The sequence below is a fragment of the Lonchura striata genome, chromosome 9, assembly GCF_046129695.1.
Source record: "Lonchura striata isolate bLonStr1 chromosome 9, bLonStr1.mat, whole genome shotgun sequence".
NCBI classification, from domain to species: Eukaryota; Metazoa; Chordata; class Aves; order Passeriformes; family Estrildidae; genus Lonchura; species Lonchura striata.
In genome coordinates, this window is record NC_134611.1 from 9,878,273 (window position 1) to 9,896,212 (window position 17,940).

The window sequence follows — 17,940 nt, forward strand, 5'->3', positions numbered from 1 at the left end:
TTTATCAACAGGCTTCATTTCCTCCACTCCTGTGGTCATCTCTGCTCATCTGATAACTGTGCCACACAAAAGCGTTCTAAATTCGGACATAACTTTTAAAGAATTATAATTATAGACATCAAATGGTTACCATTTATCAAATTCTATGCTATGCAAAGCTGGATTACCATACAACCCTGAAATAAATAGACTTTTATCTCATACTCTTTTTGCCCTGAAATTATCTCTAAGTAGGTAACTTAATTCCCATTTTCTGTAGACTTTTATATTCATATCACACCAAACACATTATAAAACACTGTTGTCAAGTGTAGCAAAGCTCCCTCCCACGTTTGTGATCATGATCTAACTAACATCACTGCTGATGCTCACAGTGCATTATGTCTTAAGTCATCTGTAACTAGTAACTCATTCGAGACGACTCAATAATCCATGGCAACAGTGCGTACTGAAACTGCTATTTCTGAGCACCTCATCTCTGCTCAGGGCCATTAACATGCTTGTAACAGTGCTGAAGGGACTGAGCACTAACCACCAGAAGCACTAACCACCAGAAGCAGTAACTTGCATTTAGGTGCACTGTAAAGCTTTTTCTTTTCACTAAAAAGAATACACTGTACCACTGAGGCAATTCAGGACATCTACCTAAAATTTATGCTGGGCTCCATGAAGTTTTAGTTATAATACTATGTAGCCGTAATTCTGTATCTCTGTTAGCAGGCACAGGAAATATAAAGACTTAACAGACAAAACCCAAAAACATTTGAAAGGCTTCCTTATTAATGAGTTATGAGTATTAATACAGTTATCAGAAATCTTACAGAGCTGTAGGAACTCCAAATTCTTCTAAACTCAGATGCAACATTTCTCAGATAGATCAAAACTGAGAAACCTCTGCCACTTCTTCTGTCCACTGATGGGGTGGGTGGTTGATTCAGCTCAGCCATGGATCTCCACCACTTTACCCTTCCTGTCCTGTTTTCTTCATTTGGAGGGCTCCTTTTCCCCTCTCACATTCCTTCCCCATTCACTTCTTCCTGCATCCGTTTGTCTTTTCCCTACCCAAGCTTTCTTCTTTCTCTGACAAAAAAACCCCAAAAGCATAAGAAACCTCATGTTCCAACATTACTGTTCATTACTGACATAAACATACTAGTAAACAACCTTACTAACCACATGAGATTAAGAACAATGGGAGCAAACCCAACAGCAACAGAGGTTCATCCACTCTGCAAACAGAAGTGGAAGTCTTTAGAGGGCTGACCATCAAAAAAGAAAAAAAAAGTACACGTGGCTAAAATAACAGTCATATCCTAAGACACTGTCCTAACTGCCAACCTGCCTCCTACCCCTCCTCATCATTACTGACAATTGTTAAGCTCCTTCACAAATTCATTTACACCCCCAATCTTGTGGCCTGAAATGCATTTTGTGACACATACACATAGTGGGTACTCAGCATCCAGGACCACTTCCCTCAAGTATCTCAGTATTTGAAATCTCTAGTCAAAATAAGTTTTATTAACTACATAGGAGGCGCTATTGCATGTTTCCTCAAAGTAGAAGGTACAATTACATTTAATAGCCATGTTACAATTACATTAAAAGCTTTCATTTCACAGAAATGAAGCTTAATGAAAAAAAAATATATAGCCACAAGGGGTATTATAGGAAATTAATAAGGGAACAAAACCACCACATATGCATCTACCTATTGCCCGTGAGTCTCAAGAAACAATTTCTAATTGGCATAATAATAAATCTACATGAGCATTCAAAAAGAAAGTCTATGAGCAAATTCCAGAGATGGGTTAAAATGCATTTTACAAATTACTTGTTAAGTGAAACCAAGGTAAATACAATATAGAAGCTATTAAGCCAGTATACCAATACAATTACTTGAAAGCAGAAAAGCACACAGGTGGACTGATGCTTAAGCAATAACCTTTTAAAGTTACATTTATAAAAGAGTCAAGAAAGAGCTGTGAAACCCATGAAATATGCTGGGGCTTTGTGCAGCCTTCATTATTTCTACAAAAACACAGTACGAAATTACTACAATCAATGCAATTTCGTGTTTCAGCTAAGAGGCTGTTTCAATATATATGCTATTTAAAGTAATCTGTTAATAATATAACCTAAGAAGTGGGCTTTCCATGTACTTTCAAGTTCACCAAATAAGAGACCATTAAAACATTCATTTTGAATTAACTAACACAGCATTTACAATGTACCTTTGTAACACATTGACAACCAATATGTTCTGCTGGACTGTCAGTGTGGCTGGGCCAACAAAAACAGCAGCTTTACACTGGATATAGCCCAAAAAGGGTGTAAATAAGAAATACCTGCCCCTTTCTCTACCAAACACAAGCCTCAGAAGCAAGCTATTTCCAAGCCATAGCATCACAGGAGAATGTGCAATTTCAAAGGCTGGGAGGATAAATGAAAAAAAAAAAAATCACAAAGAGGGAACCTTCCTCTTATGTTATCTCAATTCATATTAAATGTTCATATATTTGCATTACAGTGCAGATAGGGAATAAAAAAATTACATTGGCATGACTGGCTGGGTATATTTTAACCATGTAGCTTTTTTGTCTCCTCCAGTCTACAAAGAAAGCTCAGTATTCAGAGCCTCAGTAATATGAACAGGAGGATTTACATATTTGGTTTAGTGTTCAGATGCTGCCACTTTTCAAGTGTTGTATCTTTAATCCAATCTCCTATAGAAATTAAGATTATGGGATTATATTCTTATTTACTATTCTTTATGCTCTTACGCTCATTTATATATCTGTCATGAAAATGAGTATCTACAGTGTAAAAACAAATCCAAGTGACTGCCCTCCAAGGGAAAAGCAAGCTGCTCTGTGTATTTTGGCAGCAACCTGCTGGGCAATCAATACCCACACAGCTCTGGAAAAAATCCCCAGAATTATGGTGTTATGTGAGAAAGATGGGATTAATGCACAGAGGGAAGGAAGGGAAGAGATACTTTGGGGCAAAAAGGATTTACATCTACAGAAAAACAAGATTCTTTCATTCCACAGATGGTGGAACAAAATGCTTACTAATATAGTATCTCCAAGGACTTGGATACATATAATATCAGATAAGATTTACACTGTAATAAACTCATTCAACACATCTTCCTACTTGAAACAAAACATACTTCTCTCCATCTCCAGATCATGGAATAAATTCCCTGCTACGTACAAAATCTTTCACAGAATCTAAAGAATTACGGGTGGAAAATGAGTCACAGCCATCAGAAACAGATCTAGAACAGAATCCCAGTATTTCAGCTCCTTATTACTGGTTCCAGCACACTGAATTGACTCAATGCAAGAACCACTGAACTCTTTAGAACACCAGGTTTATCAAGCCCAGTTCTTTGTCCTCAGTATTGGACGGTGTCATCAAGCTCCTTGATGTGATGCACTAAAAAGACAGATCAGCACTACCCCTACTCAGGAATTGCTGGGAGTAGTACACAAGATAAACTTCTCTCTTTCATATCACATTATTTAAGAACCACCAGCACATTATCCACCTCTGCCTTTGCTTCTCTACAACACCTGCAGAAAAACCAAATGTGCACCTCTTCACTCAGCACACTTCCCAACCTGGCAGAGAAACAAGATTAATTTCATTTTGTTTAAATTGATATGCAAAGCTCAGAGCTGCAGAACTTGAAGTGGGAATACAAATTTAATTCTGCCAGGCACCTTCAGCAGATAACTGGGGCAGGGTTTACTTTCACCCCCACGCTCATCACCACAGTGCACCTCAGAGATACTCATGTGTGGCACACCCAAGATCAGAATGAGGTCTGTGCACCACACAGACCAGAGGAATCTACATCCTCAGAAACCAGGACTCATATTTTACTATTACTGACACCAGTCATCAACTTTCTTCTTAAAATCCAACAGTTCAAAATGAGAGGAAAAGAAATTGAAGCTGTTGAAGAAGAAAACTAAGCAGATGAAAACAGTTTCATTGACTGGGTTAAAAGAAATGCAAGAGAAGCATGGTAAATATCTGAAAAACAAAAAACTCACAAATCTGAAAATACCTACAATTTTTGTGATGTAGTATCTTACAAACTTCCAATTATCTGACTGGCCAACTAGTTAAGCAATAAATTGTATGCATATTCATATGATTTTCCAATTCTTCTTGAATTTATAGTAACTACATACACCATAAAATCATAGTTTCACATGGCTTGGCTTTTATTTTAGTGTTCTTAAGTCAATCTTCTAGTTCACACTTGGAGTGCAAACAGCTAAGACAACATGTACACAGAGTTCAAGGCAGAGTTTTGACACAACAAAACTGAACCTGGAAACAAGAAAAGCTCCTGTAATAGTCAGTGTCATTCACAGATAAAGAAGGTATTATGCGATTTAGAAAGCTCTTTGATCTTCTTCTTCCACTGAATATTTACCAACTTCTTTTAAGTGCATCACACTACTTTTTGGAGAAAAGTACCAGTGTATGTTCTTCCATTGATAATCTGCTATGAATCTACTGAAGTATTTCACCCGTATTACTTCCCTAAATAAAATTTTAAACTTGGAGTGAAATAGAAATGTACCTAAAACGTGTATAAAGTTTGAGTTTGATTATTTATTTAAAAGGCTTCAGTATATTGTCAAAGTAAATAAAAAATTTCCAATTACAGTGTTTTTTTAAAACTGCAAGAAGCCAGAAAGCTGTTAAGTACTACTAGAGCAGCTAGAGCTCTTCTGTAATTGATAGAGCACACATGAATCTCTGACTCAAGTATGGCCTAATTTCAATTTATCACCTGATAGCAAATGTCCTCTGGATTCTTTGTACGCTGGCAAGAGGAATGACAAGTTCCTCCCAGCTACCATTTTACTAACAAAAAAAGAGCCTCTTCTGCAAAACTGTAGTAGAAGTACTCAAGAAGGAAAATTCTGAAACAGTACCAGTCAGCATGGTAATAATTTGGTATAAAGCATGTCTTTCCTAGCTCTTAACTGAACAAGGGATCTTCTCAGCTCAAGCAAAGAAAAGCACAAAACACTTCAAGCCTCTTTGATCGTCCCTAATTTCTCTAATGAAGAATAGCTGAGAAACAGCCCTAAAATAGTTATCAAACTGAATTCTACAACATTTTCACACATAGAAAATAGCAGAGGAAGAAACACACCTAGCTTTGTACATATTAGGCTTTAGTGCTTTTTTGTAACCACTGCAAACATCAGTTCAGCTCAAGTCAGGCCAAAAACCAGAAGACACCAGCAAAGGCACATTTACTGCACTGCTTTACATACAAAACCATCCCCTACACAGCGTCCAGCAGCACTGCCTAAAGCACCAGCTGATGCCTCAAGTCTCCATGGGAAAGCTTCCCACCTTTGTCACTATGCTGGAACCAAATTGCAACAGAAACTCAGCAAAACAGTGTTTTAAAAAATTGCTAAGCCAATACCATTTCCAAATGTGAAGCCCTACTCAACTTCACTATGCCATCAAGCTCTTAAAAACAAAAGTTCATCAAGCTTCTTGTGGATATTAAAAGGAGGGGGAAGAACTATAGGAAACAAGCAGCATGCAGTAAAATTCTTGACAGACAAACCTAGAAAATCCTAGCAGAGCTTACTGGAAGGCTTCTGGACCTTCAGGGTGTTCCCTTAAACAAGTGACACTACTGATACCCCACTGATTCCTAGATAGGTTTGTAACTCCGGATGGCATCAAAATATCAGAGGTACAGTATTAGCAATATTAACACATATAGCAAGCAAGACAGATATTTATATATCCTATATACAACATAGAGACAAAATATAGAGGGGTATAGCTACTAGCATTACCTGCAAATAACTCCATATGAAAGTTGATAATATCTACTCAAGAAACATAGAGACACTGGGGACAAAACGTGTGAAAAGTTCTATACATCAACACCAAAACTTCAAAGCATAACATATGGTCACACTGCCACATATTGACATTTCCAAATGATCAAATTTCAAGTGAAAACAAAACAATGTTGAAGTTTCCTAAAGCTCTCTTTTTCCCAGCCTTCATAACTAACACAACTACTCCCTTAGTTTATCCTCAGACTGAAGATCTCACACAAGCTCTTCAGAGAGCACTCCAGCTCCACACTTCTAAAACACAGAAGATCTACAGGCTGTAACTCCACACCTGTTTTTCACTTAGGTTATCACCTCTTTTTTTTTTTTTTTTTTGCCTTCTTTTTTTTTTACTGTAACAGAACTATGCACATCTCAGCTGACTGGACTTGCTGCTCTACATCCCCTCTCCCTTGAGCAGATCTGGAAGAAAGAATATGGAAGGAAAAACTGACCCTCTGTTCATACCCTGAAGTTCCTGGCCATGCATTCTTGCCTTCAACTATGTTTTTTTAATTAATTAGATTTCTCTAGTAACTACCTTTAAAATAGTTTAAGTGACACTTTATGGATTTCCTCTGTCACTCACGTTAAGCCTATTTGATGCTGATGTACTACTTGGAAGGCTGAAAAAGAAGTACCAATATTAGCCATCTCTGCTTGTCTCTTGCAGCAATACAGCAGTAATATAATTACTGATGCAATAATCCAGTAATAAACCAGACTGGAATTATTCAGTGAAAGAATGCATATAAGCTCGCCTTAAAAGTATTTTTCCTATTCTACCTACCTGCTATGGCAACCTGAATAGCAGCTGAAGTGAAACTCAGCCAAACAAATAGTAAGTAGGAAGATACTTTACTTGTATGTAAAAATAAAATTATTTATAGAGATAAGACAAATAATTCCTCTTTACATATAAATGATATTTGTGTGCATTATGACAAAGGTCATTTACTTTTATCACACTGATTTTTCAGTGTGCAATTTTTCTGATAACTATATAGAATGTTTTGCTCTAGTCATTAGTCCAAAAAGTTGTATCAATACATATCCTGAATTCGGTTTTCCTCAATTCCAATTCAAGTAGAAACTACTATGTATATTTTATATCACCCTATCCATCTGCATTAACCTACAATTTTCACAGGCTTGCAAGATATAGCCAACACTTCTAGCTAACACAGAAGTGAAAGCTGTCTCTATCAGCTAAAACTCAATACTTTCAGTTACTTTCAGCTATTTACTTTTGACTTTCTACTGTTTATCAATGCAAAGTTTTGTCAACCTATACCATTATACTTTTCTCAATGCTTTAGAGAAACAACAGGAGGGAAAACCAAGCATATTAGTTCACTTTTCTGTCCATATAAAAGTCCAAGTCTCCTAAAGAATCACAAATAGAACCATAAACAGGCCACCCTTCAATTTATTTAATCTCAGTCACATTACAAAAATAAACATTAGCCTTTATATAACACTTTCAAAGAAGCCTATGAATGTACTGACATCTTACAACAGTGTTCTGGAAAAGATCACAGATTCATCAGCACACAGACAAACTGTGCACTGAAACATTCCTCAACTGATTTTCCATTAAGAAAAATCAGTTTTATTGGGAAGATTCTCAGCTCAGTATATAGAAAAGGTTTTTCTGATCGACAAAACATCAACACACAACTTCTTCTCCAAACCTCTTTTTGGTCAACTTGTATTCAGAGGGCCACTCTAATCCTTTAGCAAAATAATTTCTAGGTAATTTTCTATAGATAGCCTGTAAACCGAAAAATAAGCAAGCTGTTTTCTGCCAAAGCTGGCACAGCAAGTGGACAGACTACAACAGACATTAAAAGCTGATCATTCTTTGGCCACAAGTTTTAATACTGCATCTTTGTTCAGTCTCTACCTTTGTTCCCTGAGACAATCACAGCCAGACTTTATGCCAAGCTAAAAAAACTGTATTTCATCTCAGCCTTAGCCCCAGGCCTCAGATCCTGAAATGAGTGTGTGTTTGAAAGTATTTAATCCCCAGCCTCGTAACTGACTCAAAGCTAACACACAAAAATAACACCCAATATCAGGAGTCAGCATGGCAGTTTTGGGGTGGGTTTCTTCCTTTCTCACACACTAAAGGAGGCACCATAAAGCAATGCAAATAAATCACAGTGTGTCAGAACATGGCAACTTGTTCAGGGCTGATCAGGGCTTCAATTAGAGGGGGAGGCTTGTTTGAAATTTTAGACCCTTCTTCAGCTTCCATTTCAGATTCCCCAAACTTCTGAAGAGATTTTTAAATTTGTCTCTCTTGGGTCAAGGAGACTGATCTTCTCATTTTGCATCACATGCCGTAACTTTATAAAAAGCACACAGAAGGTTCAAGCAGTAACAAAGGATTTGGATGTTTCAGCCACTGAAGGTGTATCTAAAATCTGAGTTTGTTCCATGCAATCAAAAATTATTTGCTAATAGAAGTTAATCACAATGTTTTAAAGCCTTGCCTAGTCAGTTAAATGCTGCCCAAAGAAAAGAAAGGCTTTTATTCAGGTAGACCATCTTTTTCATTATTACTATTTTATTTGTTTTTACACGGTTCCTTCCAGGTTTGAGTTCAGTCTGGACCCAAAAACTGAAGAGAGGGTTATTCAGAAATTCTAATCTGAGACACTTAATAGAAGATTGATGAAACTCAGTTAACTTTTAATATCTGAACGGAATGAAAATATGTGTAAAAATGCCACCCTCTGAAAAACCTCTGTCATAAAATAATAAGGAACATCCTGTCTATAAATAAAGAAGATCGTTTACAAGAAAACATAAAGTCTAACAATTTCTATCTGCTACTTGCTTCTCTATCTGGTTAAGAAGATAAAAACATTTATTGAGCCACACTCTGCCACAGGCACATATTTAGCCATAACATTTATGAGCAAGAAACTAGCCTACCTCTGCAAAAAGTCTGACATGCCAAGAGTGCCAGTTATTCTTAGAGTGAGACATGACCACAATTTCACGTAATTAGAGATGTTATAAAACGCATCCCGCCCGCTCTCCCCATCCCCCTCCACCACTACCACCATTGCAGGAGTGACTTGTTACACATCGCGATGAGCAAGTAACATTCCCTGCCCGGGGAGAGAGCGGAGATCAGGCCATAAAAAGGGCACGAGATGCAAACAGGGATCCTCCCCTGCCCGGGCCGGCAGCCGCGGCTGCCCGGGCACAACCTCGCCCTGCCCCGCGCCGGCACCCGAGGCGTCCCGGGGGGAGCAGCAGCTCCTTCCCCATCCCCGGGATCGCCGGCGCGGGGAGAAAGGTGCCCCGGGCGAGCGGGTCACCAAGTCCGGACGCCCGGGGACGGAGGGGGAACGGCGGGGAGAGGGCTCGAAGGACCACGGCGGCCGCCGGGGAGGGCTGGGGGGCGACCGCTGCCTTCCCCTTGGTGGCGTGCCGAGGACGAGGGTGGCGGGGCAGGGGGCGCCCGGAGCCGGCAGGCCCAGGGCGCTGTCGGCGATACGGCGGCTCCACCGATGCGCCGGAGCCCTCCCCGCCCGCCCGCCCGCGGGGCCTCGCTGCGGGCGGCGGGGGGCCTGGGGAGCGGGGTACCCCGGCCTTCCGGGCCCGCGGGAGACGCGCCGGACGCCGCTCACTCACCTCGAGAGGCAGCAGGCGCCGCCGGGTCTGCATGGCGAGGGGGATCTCCCGGGTCCGCCCGGGAGCGCTGGGGGCCGGCGCGCCCTCGCCGCCGCCAGCCGGGCTCGCTCGCTGCCTCCGCGGCCAAGGCCGCCGCAGCGCCCGGCAGCAGCGCCCCCTGCCCGGGCCCGGCGGCAGCGCACGGCACTGCGGCACCGCCGGGGAGGCGGCGCGCAGCGGCCGCGCCCCCGCCCCGCGCCGCGGGGTCCGCGCCCGCACCTCCGCACCGGGCCCGGGGTCCTCACCGGCACCCCCGCAGCGGCCGCACAGCGGGAGCAGCCGCCCGCTCTGTCCCCGCGGGGACTCGCCGAGGCCGCGGCTTCCGCAGCCACACAGCCACACACACGCACAGAGGCCGAGGCGGCACCGGGCACCCACCGCCGCTACCGGGCGCTGCCGGTGCCCTGCGGCCGAGGGACCGAGGGACGCGCCTCCGGGCAGCCGCTGCAATGTGTGTAGTGTGATCGCTCCACGAAACCTGGTCAGAAGAACTCGCAGCTGGGAGCCGAACATGTGTTATTTCGCCATTTCATGTTGAGTGTCTCCACAATCGGAGAGGGACACCATCCTGCGGGACGCCCTCGGCTGCCCCGAGAGGTGCGAGGCCCGGAGCCGTCCGCTGGCAGACACGTTCAGTCCTCAGCAAAGAGGCTTCCAGAAATTAAAAAATAAAAATAAAATAAAAATAAAATAAAATAAAATAAAAATATAAACACAACAAATTAAAAAAGAAAGAAAAAAAACAAAAACAACCAACCGCACAACAACCAACAACCCCGCTCGCTCCCCACAGGAGCCGCGATATAGCGAGCCGACAGTGCCAAAGCGTGACACTGCGCCCGGAGTCCCGCCCGTTCTCTCTCCAACAGGAGGCGGCCGCCCATGCCGGCAGCGGGACTCTTCGCTGCTGCGGGCGCTCGGAACTCCAGGAAATGTCACTCCCCGAGTGTGCCGCGGCCCGGCGGGCGCGGGGCGGGCGGCGAGCGGCCGGCGCCGGGCTGCGGGCCGGCTCCGGGCTGCGGAGCGGCGCCGGGCTGCGGAGCGGCTCCGGGCTGCGGAGCGGCTCCGGGCTGCGGGCCGGCTCCGGGCTGCGGAGCGGCGCCGGGCTGCGGAGCGGCACAACGCGCCCTCACCGCCGCCTCAGCCTCAGCCGGGCGAGCGAGCGCCCAGCGCCTCACGAACCCTCGCCCCTCGCCTCAGGAACCCCTCATCGCCCTCCTCAGGAAGCCCTCACCTCAGGAACACCCCACCCCTCGCCTCAGGAAACCATCACCTCGGTTCCCCCTCAGGAAAGGTTCGCTTGGTGCCAGGGGAATGGGAAGGAGTCGCTGTCCCCTCACCTTTGTGCAGGTCCGTGATCCCCCGGCTGCAGCAGTGCCATGTCAGCCCAGGAAGGAGGGAAAGGTGAGTGTGCTGGCTGCTAATGCAGTTGCAGGGCCATTCCCTCTTCTTCACACTTACAGGAAGCCCATCACTTTCCAGCAGGTTGGGCTTCTCCATAAACTTGCCACATATGTCAGTGAACTCAGTGTAATGAGCCCCGGTGATAAAAACTAGGCCTCCTTGCTCCAAGAGCATCAGCCCATCCTGCTTGAAATGAAAGGGAGGCACTTAATGTTTATTCATTGATTCTGGTGGAACTATGTGCTTTTCAAGCGAAAAATATGAGATACTCCCAATCAACTGAATCATCAATCCATGGGCAAATAGCTGAGGAGATAAAAAATGCTCATCCATCATAGCTGGAAGTAGCATGTTAATGGAGATGGAATTTATTTACTCCCATAAAGCATTCCTGGTTAACCCCAACTTGCTATCTCTTTAGCAATTAGTGTTGTCATGCTTGTGAAGCACAGATGAGGGGTTCAGATTGGTGCAATACACCATTACTGTCCTCAAAATGGTTCTCATGAAGCACCTCAGACTGATAAACATACAATATGCCTGACAAAAAAAGGGAAATTAATTAAAGAGTGAGTGGCATAACACTCCATAACCTCTGGCCAAATGCATGCAAGTGCATAGCTTTGCCATCTGTGATCTACCTCACGGAGGCATATTGCTACCATAATTTTTTTCTGCTTTTATTCCTCTGGATACAGCCATTTACTGGGATATCTTCTCACCAAAAACAGAGAGGTTTTTCCTGAAGGGTATCATAACTGGCTGTTTTGCAAGAAGGCAAAGCATGAAAGCATGCAAAACAGGAGTTAGGAGCAATGGGAATAATTTCTGTGAGTTAAGGTGATGGTCTCATTCCCCATTCCCCCTGGGTAGCTTGGATGCCTCATGACTTGTTCCTAATGAAGATGTATCTAGAGAAGCAGCAAACTCCACAAACTCCAGGAGCTGCTCCAGGCAGTTGTGGTGCCAGACACCTGAGCTTAGAGCAGGGAAATTGCCCATCCTGTGTTCTCAATGTGCTCCCTCTGCTAGAAGAAGAAACATTTCAATATTGATAGTGAGAAACACTGTGAACAAACCAAAGGAATAATTTTAATCCCAAGCCACAGCAAGGCTGTAAGACCATGGACCATGACCTTTCACTTGGCACAAGAGTCCGAGTTACAAACTCTCCAAAATGGATCTGCAGCTCTTCCATGTCTGTGGGCCTCCACAGCACTGTCATAAGAAATGGTGCCTGATACTATCCCACGGGACACCTTACTATTGAGCTTGCCACCTCTTTTCCCAAGTATTTTTCCCAGCTCTTTATGAGAAAGGCATAAAGGAGAGAAGAGGATACTCCAATTTGCAAAAGGCAGGGGATGGGAAAGGGGGAAAGAGGTCCACACTTAGAAAGGTGAAGGGAACCTCTGAGGTGCCCTGGTTGCAGGGAGTAGCACAGAGTTACAGGGTCAATACAAAGATGTATGTAACAATGTGTGTACTCTGGGATCTAGGAGTTCCAGGGAATTCAAAATTATGCCAGAGTAATCTTTGAACTGCAGAGTTAAGGACAAATAAGAGGATTTTTAAACTATGTGGTAAAACTTGCAGAAACCTGGAGAAAAGGAAGTTTCATACTGTCTTCACTCTGTTCCTAGGCAGAAATAGTGGAACAGTTAACAACAGTGTAGGAAAGGCAGAAGAACTCAATAACTATTCCTGGTCTGTTTTTTGGGGAAGAGCCATATGATACACAAATATCATATGATGATGAAATACATTCCATTACAACAAGCACTGAGGAGGATGTTAAACAGAAGCTAATGAAGTTGGCTATCAGCAGGTCCAGGTAACTTGCATCCAACAGTTTTAAAAGCACTGGCACAGAGTATCTTTAGACCATTAATGTTGATTTTCAATAAATCTTGGAACACTGTTAAAGTTCCAGAGGACTGGATGAAATATTGTACCAATATTTTTAAAGGGTAAACAAGGTGACCAAGGTAATTACAACCTGCCAGACTGACAAGAATTCTGGGTAATAAAATGGGACATTATCTACATTACTTGATTGAAAAAGAATTAAAGAGTGGAAACACAATAACTACAAATTAATGTGGAAAATAAATCTTGTGAAAATAATTTTATTTTTTAAATGGCATTACAAGTTTGGTTGATGAAGGTAAGTAGGTCTGCAAAATCTTTGTTCTGGTAACTTGCAGCATTTTAATTAAGAAGCCAAAATGCTACCGACTCATCACAGCACTTATTGAACTGTTGAGACTCTAACTAACTGACAGTTACAAAATGGGAAAATAAAAAGCCATCATCAAAGAATGTGTTTCTGCATCCTATGGCAATTAGTTCTACACTGCATTGTATTGATATTAATAGTTTTAAGAAAAACATAAAATCATCACTTAAAGAGTTTGCAAGTGTTGTAAGCAATAGGGATTAATAAATAACAAGTCATGCTGCAAAGTAGCTGAGACAGCTTGATAGCAAGTAATGTGCATTTCTGTACAGCCAAATGTAAAAACATGCATCAAGGAATAGAGGGAGTGATTTTAGGATGAGAGAATTTGTGCTTTTATAAGTTAATGCTCAAAAACCTCAAGAATCATCACATATAATCAGGAGAAAATAAGCAGGTGGTGTGATGCTGTAGCCAAGAGGATAATGCAATCCTTGGGCTTATAAACAGGAGAATATAGAAAGATATCTCTATTTATTTTTCTGGTACTAATCCAACTGCTCCTGATACCTAAACTCCTTAATTCCTTAATAGAAGCTGAAAAAGAGATGGTTCAGAGAAGATCAATAAGAATGATTTAGACTGAAAATGAAAAGGTTCAACCTATTTCAGTGTCAATAAAGAAGATATAGGGGTGACTCAATCACACATTTTAAGGACCTTCAAGATTCAGTGAGTGTATGCAGATGTATTCATCTTCCTGTGAGGTCTTCTACCAGGGAAGGTAATTAATAACCAGGACAGTTTAGGATGGGACAAGCTGGATTTCCCAGCACTGGGAATGTCAAAATCAGGAGGTTGTAAAAACTTAATTTTAACAGAAGCAGGAGTTCAGTCCTGTAAGTCTGCTCCCCGGGAGGTAGAACTCTGTGTCTATAGCTGTGAATTCTGGCTGCTTGTCTATGCAGAAGTTGATTTCCTAGGGCACTAAGAAGTAACAACCTGTCATCCCTTTCAGCATCATCTGACACAGCTCATGTGCTGTTCAGCACATGATGGGAGCAGCCGTGGGGAAGGCAGTGTTTACAATGGTTGAAGAGAAGGGTGGACTTGTTCACAGAAGGCAAAGCCTTTGTAGCATATTGCATACCAAGATAACTTTTCTCACTCAGGAAGCCTGAGACATGCATTGCTGGAAGCTGGGAGGATACTCCTGATATGTGTGCCTATATGATTTTCCTGCTACTAAACTCTTCCTCTAGCATCTGCTTCTGGCCACTGTCACAGACAGCACATTGATCTTGTGCAAAGCAGTCTCTCAGGTCCACCCAAAGCTGACCCACACCTGATCTCTGAAAAGTGCAGTGGGAAATTTAGTGTGAGCAGAGAATAGGTGCTTGAAACATGCATTGCACAGGAGAGGGCAAGAACCAGTAGAGAGAACAAGAATTCTTGATATTAGAAGGTCAAAGGCTGACTTGGGTAGGGGATTGCACGTAAGGCTCTGATGTATCCAAACTCTGTTATTGAAACATTCCGAAATCTCAGTCTGATCTGGTACCGTCAAAAAACTAGAAAACTTTGCAGCAAAATGTTAATTACTTTCCCAACATAGTTCCTGATAAAAGTGCTCAGCCTTCTACTGATATGCAAAATCTCGAGTAGGAAAGGGCTGTGCTGTGAGCCTAAGAGTCCAAACCTCTTGAGTGACTGAAGCTTTTATTCACAGTTCCATGGAAGAAAATGTTGGCTTTTTTTCTGCGCAGTTGCTAATAACTGCTTGCCTGCCACACTTTGACAGAAACAATACTCTAAGTATTCATTCCTAACGCCGTTCGTAGTGAAGGGCTTAGTGATCATTTAATCAGTTTTTGTTGTAAAATAAACGCCCTCGCTGATAACATCCTTAGAAAGAGGCGAGCAGACGGCGCTGCCGACTGCAGTGCTGTGGCTTTGCCCTCTAGTGGCTGAGAGACTGGCCCAGCTCCGGTGGTTTCTGTCTCAATACGTTTTGATTACCTCATCAGTCTTGAATCTTTGATTTTTCTAAATTCTGTGCAGTCTTCATCCATTAAACTCAAGTACTACCTGCACTAGAACAATGTAAATCAATAAAATCCTTGGCTTAAGATTCTCAGAATCCTATATTAAGGTTAGCTCAGTATTAGTGAGTCATACGATAAAGCCACTAATACATGGGCACTTAATTAATCTATGATGCATTTTCCACCAGATAGGTCTTAATCTCTTGGAAGGAAAAAGGCCTGCTAGGTCACCATCTCATTGTGTGAGTCAGTTTAGAGTCATTCCATGCTGAATACCTATTCTTATTTTGTCAAGTTTAAATTTTAAATGTGCCATGTATCCTTAGGAGTTAAAAAAAAAAAAAAAAAAAAAAAAAAAAAAAAAGGAAAAAGAAAAAAAGGAAAAAATATTACAATCCTTTTCAACAGTAAACTCAATAGGTTATGCATTTGAAAGGGTTAAAACTTCTTTACTGTCTGTGCTGGCTAAATCTTGAACATCCATAGCTTTTCTGTCCATACGCCAAACACTGGCCTGGAGGCTCTAAGAGATCTGTCTGTATCTGTTTTAAACCTCTATGGGAGCTTGAGAAAGGGCTTTGGACTTAAAGGACATCTCAATTTTTTGTCTTTCCCTCTGGCACCCATTTTAGATTATTACAACAAACTTCATAAGGAAATAGCACTTATTCAATTAAATTGTCGTCCTCTCCCCTTCCCTTTTCCTGTATCTTTAGGATCTCTTGGCCAATTTCTGCCACAGCTGAAAAAGTGGTAAGTCTCAAAAGAAATTTAGTTCTTACAATTTTTGTGTCAAACCATGGCCAGAGACAGAGGAGCTGACCCAAAGCAAGTCCAGCTCTGGTGGTCCATACTCAGTGTGACAAGCAGGCAGGCTGTCAGTCAGTGCCCTGGCCTTGCAGAGAATGTGGAAGGAGCTGAAGTCAGTGGTAGCAGGGTCATCCTAGTCATGGCAGGGCTGAGGTTAGTGCAAGGAAGAGATGAGAGGGTGAAGACACAAATCCATGTGTAAACTCACTCATACTCACAGGACAACTTTTCAATGGTTATTATTTAGAGTTGGTATTTGAGAGTGAGATGTGATACTCGGGTAATTTGAAAGCCTCTGCTAAGCAAGAAGTCAAATTACAGGATTTAGTAGTTCCAATAAACAACTTGATCATTTAATTCTTATTTTTTATTTTGTTATTCATCTGTATTTAGAAGCCCTGGAAATGCTTAAGTACCTTTTTGATTACATTCCTGTTCTGGCCAGAAGCTGGAAGCTTTAGTGCATGTTCATGGGGTTCATGCATTTGTGAGGCTATTCCAGAAGAACACGTCTGTGCTTAGTAACAAAAAACCTGCCAGGATCTGGAATTGGGAGAAGCAGGTTCTTGTTCAACTCTTTCCTGCCTTGCTGAGTGACATTTAACCCCCATAATCCCCTCTCCCTGTGTGCAGTAAAAATAGTTATATCTACAGCATAAGTAAGTTTTCTGTGAGTCCTTAGGAAGCTCTGTGAAACCACTTTGAGAGTCTCTTATGGCAAAGGCTATTATGATGATTACCTGAAAAGCCATCATTTGGAAGATATGAAATCACCACCTAAATATGTGCTTCCTGGTTCACTGAGACAAAAGAATCTTGAGATTCAAAAATGAATAGGAATTTGAGACATTGACTCAGTCTGCAGAAAATGTTCTCCCCAAAATGCTGACAGATATGTATTTTCCATTTGAAGACCTGAAAGTAATTTACAAATAGTTAAAACCTGCTAGTTACTCTGTGAGGATTGAATACCTGTTCATTATCACTGAGAAAATGCATTTAAGGGTTTGGCCTGGAATTGTAGAACTCCCGATTTTAAAACTTATCCCCTGTATATTGGGGTGTCCCTGGGATGTGCTATTATTTAATTTCCTCAGTCCTACAAAACTCTTTTAAGGCTGATAGTACTCCAGGAATAATGTTGGAGCTGTGCCAGAGGATGGCGGATGTTAGGAGAACTGAGATTCTCATTGTTGGGATAAAAATCATAACTCATGCCTGTTTGGTCTAAAAAAACCTGCCTCAAGTGTGATATATTGGTGAGGAGGGTGGGCCCAGCACAACTCTATAAAAGAGAATCTCACAACTTCTATAAAAAAGTTTCAGAGTTGTTGACAGTCCTACACACTTTTCCAAATGCACCACCAAAATTTCTACACTTCATGGCCAATAGGAAGCACAACATTGAAGAATAGGTGATTTTCAAACTTCTCCAACCTAGATCAAAAAAAGGCCCTACAACAGAGCTTAGAAGCTCACAAATAACACCTCAGGCATTTGTGTGGGCTTCAGTGAATATTGTGAACAGTGAACAGTGCTTGGGGCACTCACTCCTAGAAGCAAGACTTATGTAATGTGTTGGCTTGGAGCAAACCTCACCAGACACGGCAGAGAGGAATTCCACCAGCAAGCAGCAGCACAGACGATGTTTTATGGAGGATTTTTGAATGACTGTTTATGTGAACAGAACCTACTCCCTTGAATATCAGTGCTTCAGATGCAAGGAAAATTCTAAGGATGAAAGAATTTTAGAGAAATCGAAACACTATAATTCAAACTTGACTCAATTTTAATTACATACAGTGGAAAATAAAACTGTTGCAAATTGAAAAATTGCATCAACATCGGTATTATTAAATAACTCATTATTATGACTGTTGAAGTGATATCTTTTGATGTGTCTTTTCTTTCA

At 42.0% G+C, this 17,940-nt stretch overlaps 1 protein-coding gene across 3 annotated transcripts in view; it reads right to left on the reverse strand.

The window, feature by feature from the left end:
- The window catches only part of ZFYVE9 (zinc finger FYVE-type containing 9), a 55,752-nt gene extending 44,783 nt beyond the window's left edge, over nt 1-10,969 (reverse strand). Inside the window, exon 1 of one of the 3 annotated variants that reach the window (XM_021529392.3) lies at nt 10,931-10,969. The gene's annotated coding sequence lies outside the window, so the exon portion shown is untranslated. Of the gene's footprint in view, nt 1-8,843; nt 8,862-9,551; nt 9,681-10,930 lie in introns of those variants that run through there. The other 2 variants (XM_021529383.2, XM_021529399.3) reach the window with 2 other exon arrangements.
- Between the last annotated feature and the right edge of the window lie 6,971 nt (nt 10,970-17,940).